We start from the raw sequence: 6,117 nt of genomic DNA on the forward strand, positions 1-6,117 counted from the left end.
AGGTGAGAAAAGGGAGTTACCTGGCTGGCGAGGGGCAGAATCTCCCCCAACTCTGAGATAATCCAGGTCCCTGTTTTGAATCACCCTAAATCTTCCGTCCCCACAGGTTCCCATTCGAATCTGTGGATCTAATTCACATGCCATGCAATTCACCCATGGAAAGTGTACAATTCAGTGGGCTTTCATGTGTTCACAGAGTTGTGCAACCATCACCACTATCAACTAGAAAACATTTCCATCACAGGATGTGGAGAAAAGGGAATCCTTGTGCACTTTGGCAGGAATGTAAATTGGTGCAGCCACTACGGAAAACAGTATGGAGGGTCCTCAAAAAAATTAAAAATAAAACTACCATACGACCCAGCATCTCCACTTCTAGGTATATATCCAAAGAACAGGAAATCACTATCTTGAAGAGATAGCAGCATTTGTCACAATATCCAAGCTATGGAAACGTTCCAAGTGCCTGTTGATTGATGAATGGATAAAGAAGAGGTAGGGTATATATACAAGGGAATATTATTTGGCCTTTAAAAACAAAGAAATGCTGTCATTTGCAACAACATGAATGACACTGCAGGACATTATTCTCAGCGAAATAAGTCAGACAGAGAAAGATAAACACTGTAGGGGATCACTTACATGTGGAATCTGGGGGCAGAAAGTTGACTTCATAGAAACAGAGACTAGGAAAGTGGTTGCCAGGGGCTGGGAGATGGAGAAATACGGGAAGTTTGGTAAAAGGGCACAAACTTTCAGTTATAAGATGAATAAGGTCCAGGGAGCTGATCTATAACATGATGACCACAGTTGATAACACTGCGTTGTATTACTGACACTTGCTAAGAATAGAACTTCAGTGTACTCACAGAGAGAGAGAGGGTAAATATGTGAGGTGAGGGACATGTTAGGTGACTCAGTGGGGGATCCTTTCACAGTGCATATATATATCAAGTCATCACATTAATACATTCTTTCATTCATCATAATCCTTCCAAGTTTCGTCCACATTGTATCATGTGGCAATACTTCACTCCTTTTTGTGGCCAAATAATATTCCATTGTGTGGCTGTAACAGTTCATTCGTTCATCAGTTGATGGGTATTTGATTAGCTATTATGAGTAATGCTGCTATGAACCTTTGCATACAAGATTTCTGTGGACGCCTGTTTTCATTTAGGGGAGGGAGAGATACCTAGGAGACCATTCAATATAGGAGAGACCTTTTGACCAGCTTTCCAGATGTCCTGGGGTCTGACCCCTTTGTGGTTGTTTTCACGGACCTGGCCAGAAACACGTAAAGCGAAGCCCCTTGTAAGCCTGGCTCCGTCAGTCTCCTCTGATCCCACTCCTCTCCATCAGCTCCTGTGAGCTGCAGGGCAGGCCCCCTGACCCAGAACCCAGGCCTTCACCGGAACCCCAAGATTTCTTAGCATTAGCTGCTCCTTGAGCTCTAGAACCAGAGAGAAGTAAACTGGACAGCCCAAGAGGCTCCAGTGGAAGCCCAATTAATTCTGTTAAATGATGAGTGATGTTCACCAATTATTTCCAATCCTCTCTCTTTTGGGTGCAGGGTAGGGCTGCCCTTTCCTGGCCTCTCATGGTTGAGTAGAACCACATGACTTGTTCTGGCTAATGAGCAGTGAGCAGAATGCCGTGTCATTTCTAGGCCAGAGTATTTAATTGCCACACAGAGTACCCCAGAGATTTCTTTCCTCTGCTACAGTGATCTGAAACATTCCAGATAGTGGCTGTTTCATCACCTGGGGTGAGGAGCGAGGCACGTGGGAAAGACTCCCTAGAGGATCTGCAACAGATACATCTTGAGAGCAAAGAATTAATTTTGTATAGTTTTACGCCCCCAAGACTTTGGAGTCCTTTGGAGTCCAGGATAATCTGATTATCCTGACTGATACACCAACCAACCACATCTTAGTACCTGGGTCCAGCGGAGGGCTTTATCTTAGTTTAGTAGGGCTTCCATGACAAAGGACCAAAGATAAGGTGGCTTAAAGAACAGGAATTTCTTGTTTCACAGTTCTGGAGGCGAGAAGTCAGAGATCAAGGTGTCAACAGGGTTGATTCCTCTGAGCTTTGTGAGGAAGACTCTGTTCCATGCCTCTTTCAGCTTCTGGGCCTCAGGTATTCCCTGGCCTTGTAGATGATGTTCTCCCTGTGTCCTCACATTATCTTTCCTCCGTGTATCTTAGTGTCCAAATTTCCCCCTTTTATAAGGATGCCAGTTGGATTAATTTTGGCTTAACTGCCTCTTTAAAAACCTTATTTCTAAATAGAGTCACATTCTGTGGTCCCGGGGTTTATGATTTCAACATAGAAATGTGGGGGGGGCACAATCTAGCCCATAACTGGCTCCATTCTAGCTTCAAGGTGCCAGGGGTCCCATCCTGCCCAGGATCAGTGAGAGAAGGTAGGAAAGGGTGATGCCAGTATAAGTTGGAGAGACCTGGGGCACGTTAGAGGTAGGCTCTTGTGATCAGGGTCTCCTTCTAAGTCCATGGAGGACTTCTTTCTTGAGGATTAAGTGCTGCCCCCAGGACTACAGTCTACAATGGACATCTCACAAGTCCACTCCCGGGGAAATAGCACTGGGTAATGAGTAAGCTTATGACTATGAATCCTGGCTCCATCTCTTAACAACTGTGTAACTTAACCCCCTGAAGGGCCTCGGTTTTTTCTACTATAAAATGGGATGATAACAGTATGTCTTCCGTAGAACAGTGAGAATTCAGAGAGAACATACCTGCATCAACACAAGGCCTGATATACAGCAATTTCTCCATAAAAATCGTTGTTATTGTCATTGCTGCTGGTAGTGTCCATCTGTGATTAAAGGGAGGGGGAAATTATGTGGTTCCTGGGTGGGCTTCCAAGATTCCTAGAGAGTGGGAGACATCTCAAATATCTTTGATTTATCTTCAGAGCTTGAATTCATTCAACAATCATTTATTGGGGCACCTGGGTGGCATAGCGGTTGGGCGTCTGCCTTCGGCTCAGGGCGTGATCCCGGCGTTGTGGGATCGAGCCCCACATCGGGCTCCTCTGCTATGAGCCTGCTTCTTCCTCTCCTACTCCCCCTGCTTGTGTTCCCTCTCTCGCTGGCTGTCTCTATCTCTGTCGAATAAATAAATAAAATCTTTTAAAAAACCCAATCATTTATTGAGCAGCTACTATGAGCCAGGAGCTCTTCTCTACAAGGTTTCTCCAGTGATGGAACTGACATTCAAGCATGTCTCATACAGATGGATATAAACAACTAAACAACTAAATAAACAAGTAAAACGACTGTGGGTATAGAGATCGTGATTTAAAAGCAAGGAAATGGGGCAGGTGGGGGTGGGGAAGCTACTTTAGACACTAGCTTAGGACAGTCTGAAGAGGTGCTATTTGAGAATAGACTTATTCAGCTACACAAGGAGTAAAGAGAAAAGAACAAAGGGCTTCAAGGCAGGAATCCATGGAGAGTTTGAGAAAAAGAAGTGAGGAAGGCCACTAGAGTGAGATGTCAACAAGGGGCAAACTGGGACTGAATTTTCAGCTTAATGTGTCCCTCAAAAGCTAGAGATCTTCTGGGGGAGGACTAGGAGGGGAAGGCAGCTGGGGGCCTTGGCAGCACCTGGGACAGCTCTCTCACTGTCCATGGTGCTGACATTCTGAGACCCAGTTCCCAGAAGGGAGAAGCCACTGATTCAACAATGGGGCACAAGAGATGAAGTTTCCTACCCTCGAGACGCTGGTGTTCCAGATATGAATAGAGCATCAAAAATGAGTAGAGCCGCCTGGGTGGTGCAGTCAGTTAAGCTTCCTACTCTTGGTTTTGGATCATGTCCTGATCTCAGGGTGGTGAGCTCAGCCCCATGCTGGGCTCCATGCTCAGCATGGAGTCTGCTTGAGATTCTCTCTCCTCTCCCTCTGCTCCCCATGCTCATTTTCTCTCTGTCTCTAAAGTAAATAAATATAGGGGTGCCTGGGTGGCTCAGTCGGTTGATCATCTGCCTTCAGCTCAGGTCATGATCCAGGATCCTGGGATCGATCCCCACGTCGGGCTCCCTGCTCAGCAGGGAGTCTGCTTCTCCCTCTCCCTCTGCTGCCCCCCCCCCACTCATGCTCTCTATCTCTCTCTCAAATAAAATCTTTAAAAAATTAAAAAATAAAATAAATGCTTTTTTAAAAAATGACTTATTATTGAGGGTCTCCTATTGGCTCAGTCCATGTACTTGGGCAAAATAACGTTCACCTCCTTCAAACATGCACACATCCTAGTCCCCAGAACCTGTGAACATGTCCCCTTACGTGGCCAAAGAGCCTTTGCAGAAGTGATTACATTGAGGATCTTGAGATGATCTTGGATGACCCATGTGAGCCCAATGTCCTCACAGGGGTCTCTGCAGGGGGGAGGCAGGAGGGAAGAGTCAGGGAAGGAAAGGATGATGGAAGCAGAGGTCAGAGTGATGCAGTGTAAGAAAGATACAGCCAGCCACCGCTGGCTTCAAAGGTGGGGAATGCGGCCACACGATGAACACTGCAGGTACTCTAAAAGCTAGAAAGGCAAGATAACAGATTCTCCTCTAGGGCTTCGAGAAGAAATGCAGCCCTGCAGACACCTGGATTTTAGCTCAGAGAGACGCATTCCGAACGTCTGGCCTCCGGCACTGTAAAATAACGTGTGTTGTTGAAGCAGCAGGCGTGTGGTGACTAGTGACAGACGCAGTAGGAAAATCATACGGGAGCCAAAGTCCAGAAAAGATGGCTCTTTCCTGCACAGAATCCAGGAATTGGAATTGGAGCAACTGGGCATTTGAATCAGGTGGTCTGACCCCAGGCCTGTGCTCTACACTGCCTCACCGTGCTGGAAATAGCTTCCCTGCTGTTATGGGCTGGACTGCGTCCCTGCCATCCCAGTTCATATGCTGGCATTCTAATCCTCACGCAAGGACTGCAGGTTTGTGTCCCCTGCTTCAGTTCACATGTTGAAATCCCAGCCCCCAGTGTAATGGCATCGGATGGCGCTTCTGGGAGGTAATTAGTCACAAGGCTGCAGTCCTCATGAGCGGGATTAGCGAGTGCCCTTGTAACAGAAACCCCAGAGACCTCTCTCACCCTCTCTCTGCCAAGTGAGGGTACAAGAAGTCGGCACTGCAACCCAGAAGAGGCCTTCCCCACAACCCCGCCATGTTGGCACCTTGATCTCAGACTTCCAGTTTGCACCTGTGTGAGAAATAAATTTCTGTTGTGTACGAGCCGCTCGTCTATGGCACTTTGTTATAGCAGCCCGAACTAAGACAACCCGGGACCTCAGAATGTGACTGTATTTGGAGACGGAGTCTCTACAGAGGTAATTAAGTTAAAATGAGGTCATTAGGGTGGGCTCTGATCCAACATGACTGACGTCTGTAGAAGATGAGGGGATTACAACACAGGCACAGAGGGAAGACTGTGTGAGGCCACGGGGGAAGATGGCCATCTGCAAGCCAAGGAGAGAGGCTTTAGGAGGAACTGGCCCTGCCAACACCTTGACCTTTGACATCTAAGACTCCAGAACTGAGAAATCGAGGTCTGTTATTGAAGCCCCTGCAGCCTGTGGTACTGGGTTATGGCGGCCACAGCAAAGCGATATGCCTGGGGACTGTGGGAAGCTCCAGCCCACCTCCAGCTTACCCTGAGTCCACCTTGAAGAGTAGTGGGCTCTCCAAGCCCACAAACTCACAGTTAGGGTGCTGGTTCGGGGCTACTGCAAGGCGAAGCTTCAGGTAAGCGTCTAGAAACAGGACATGCGTGAGCCCCAGGGCTGTTCTTGCCCAGCACGGCCTCTCTGGACAACATCACCCATCTCCATGACATCATTCTCCACCGCTGTCCTGGGGCCTCCAGACTGGTTCCCGGTACAAATCTCTCTTACGTTCCCACCTCAAATGTCCAGAGCCCCGGCCATCTTCCCCCAAATGGTCCCTGAAGCTCCTCAGACTGAACGTGGTCAAAACAGAGCCCAGCATCGTCTGCTTGTCCTACTCCCTTCCCCACACCCCATCTCGGTATAGATACCCCTCCCTGGTCACCTATGCCAACCAAGGTGCCTTCGTCCTCTTGGTGACCCCTGCC

General features: G+C 47.9%; 1 protein-coding gene across 3 annotated transcripts in view; it reads right to left on the bottom strand.

Moving 5' to 3' along the window:
• Window positions 1-6,117, bottom strand: part of CAMSAP3 (calmodulin regulated spectrin associated protein family member 3) — a 35,918-nt gene that overhangs the window by 27,783 nt on the left and 2,018 nt on the right. The window contains exons 1-2 of one of the 3 annotated variants that reach the window (XM_034657699.1): window positions 2,762-2,993; window positions 1,940-2,040 (exon numbers count right to left, since the gene is read on the bottom strand). The exons of the other annotated variants lie outside the window; for them this stretch is intronic. The gene's annotated coding sequence lies outside the window, so the exon portion shown is untranslated. Of the gene's footprint in view, window positions 1-1,939; window positions 2,041-2,761; window positions 2,994-6,117 lie in introns of those variants that run through there. 3 annotated transcript variants of the gene reach the window in all.

The sequence above is a fragment of the Ailuropoda melanoleuca genome, chromosome 4 (assembly GCF_002007445.2).
Source record: "Ailuropoda melanoleuca isolate Jingjing chromosome 4, ASM200744v2, whole genome shotgun sequence".
NCBI lineage: Eukaryota > Metazoa > Chordata > Mammalia > Carnivora > Ursidae > Ailuropoda > Ailuropoda melanoleuca.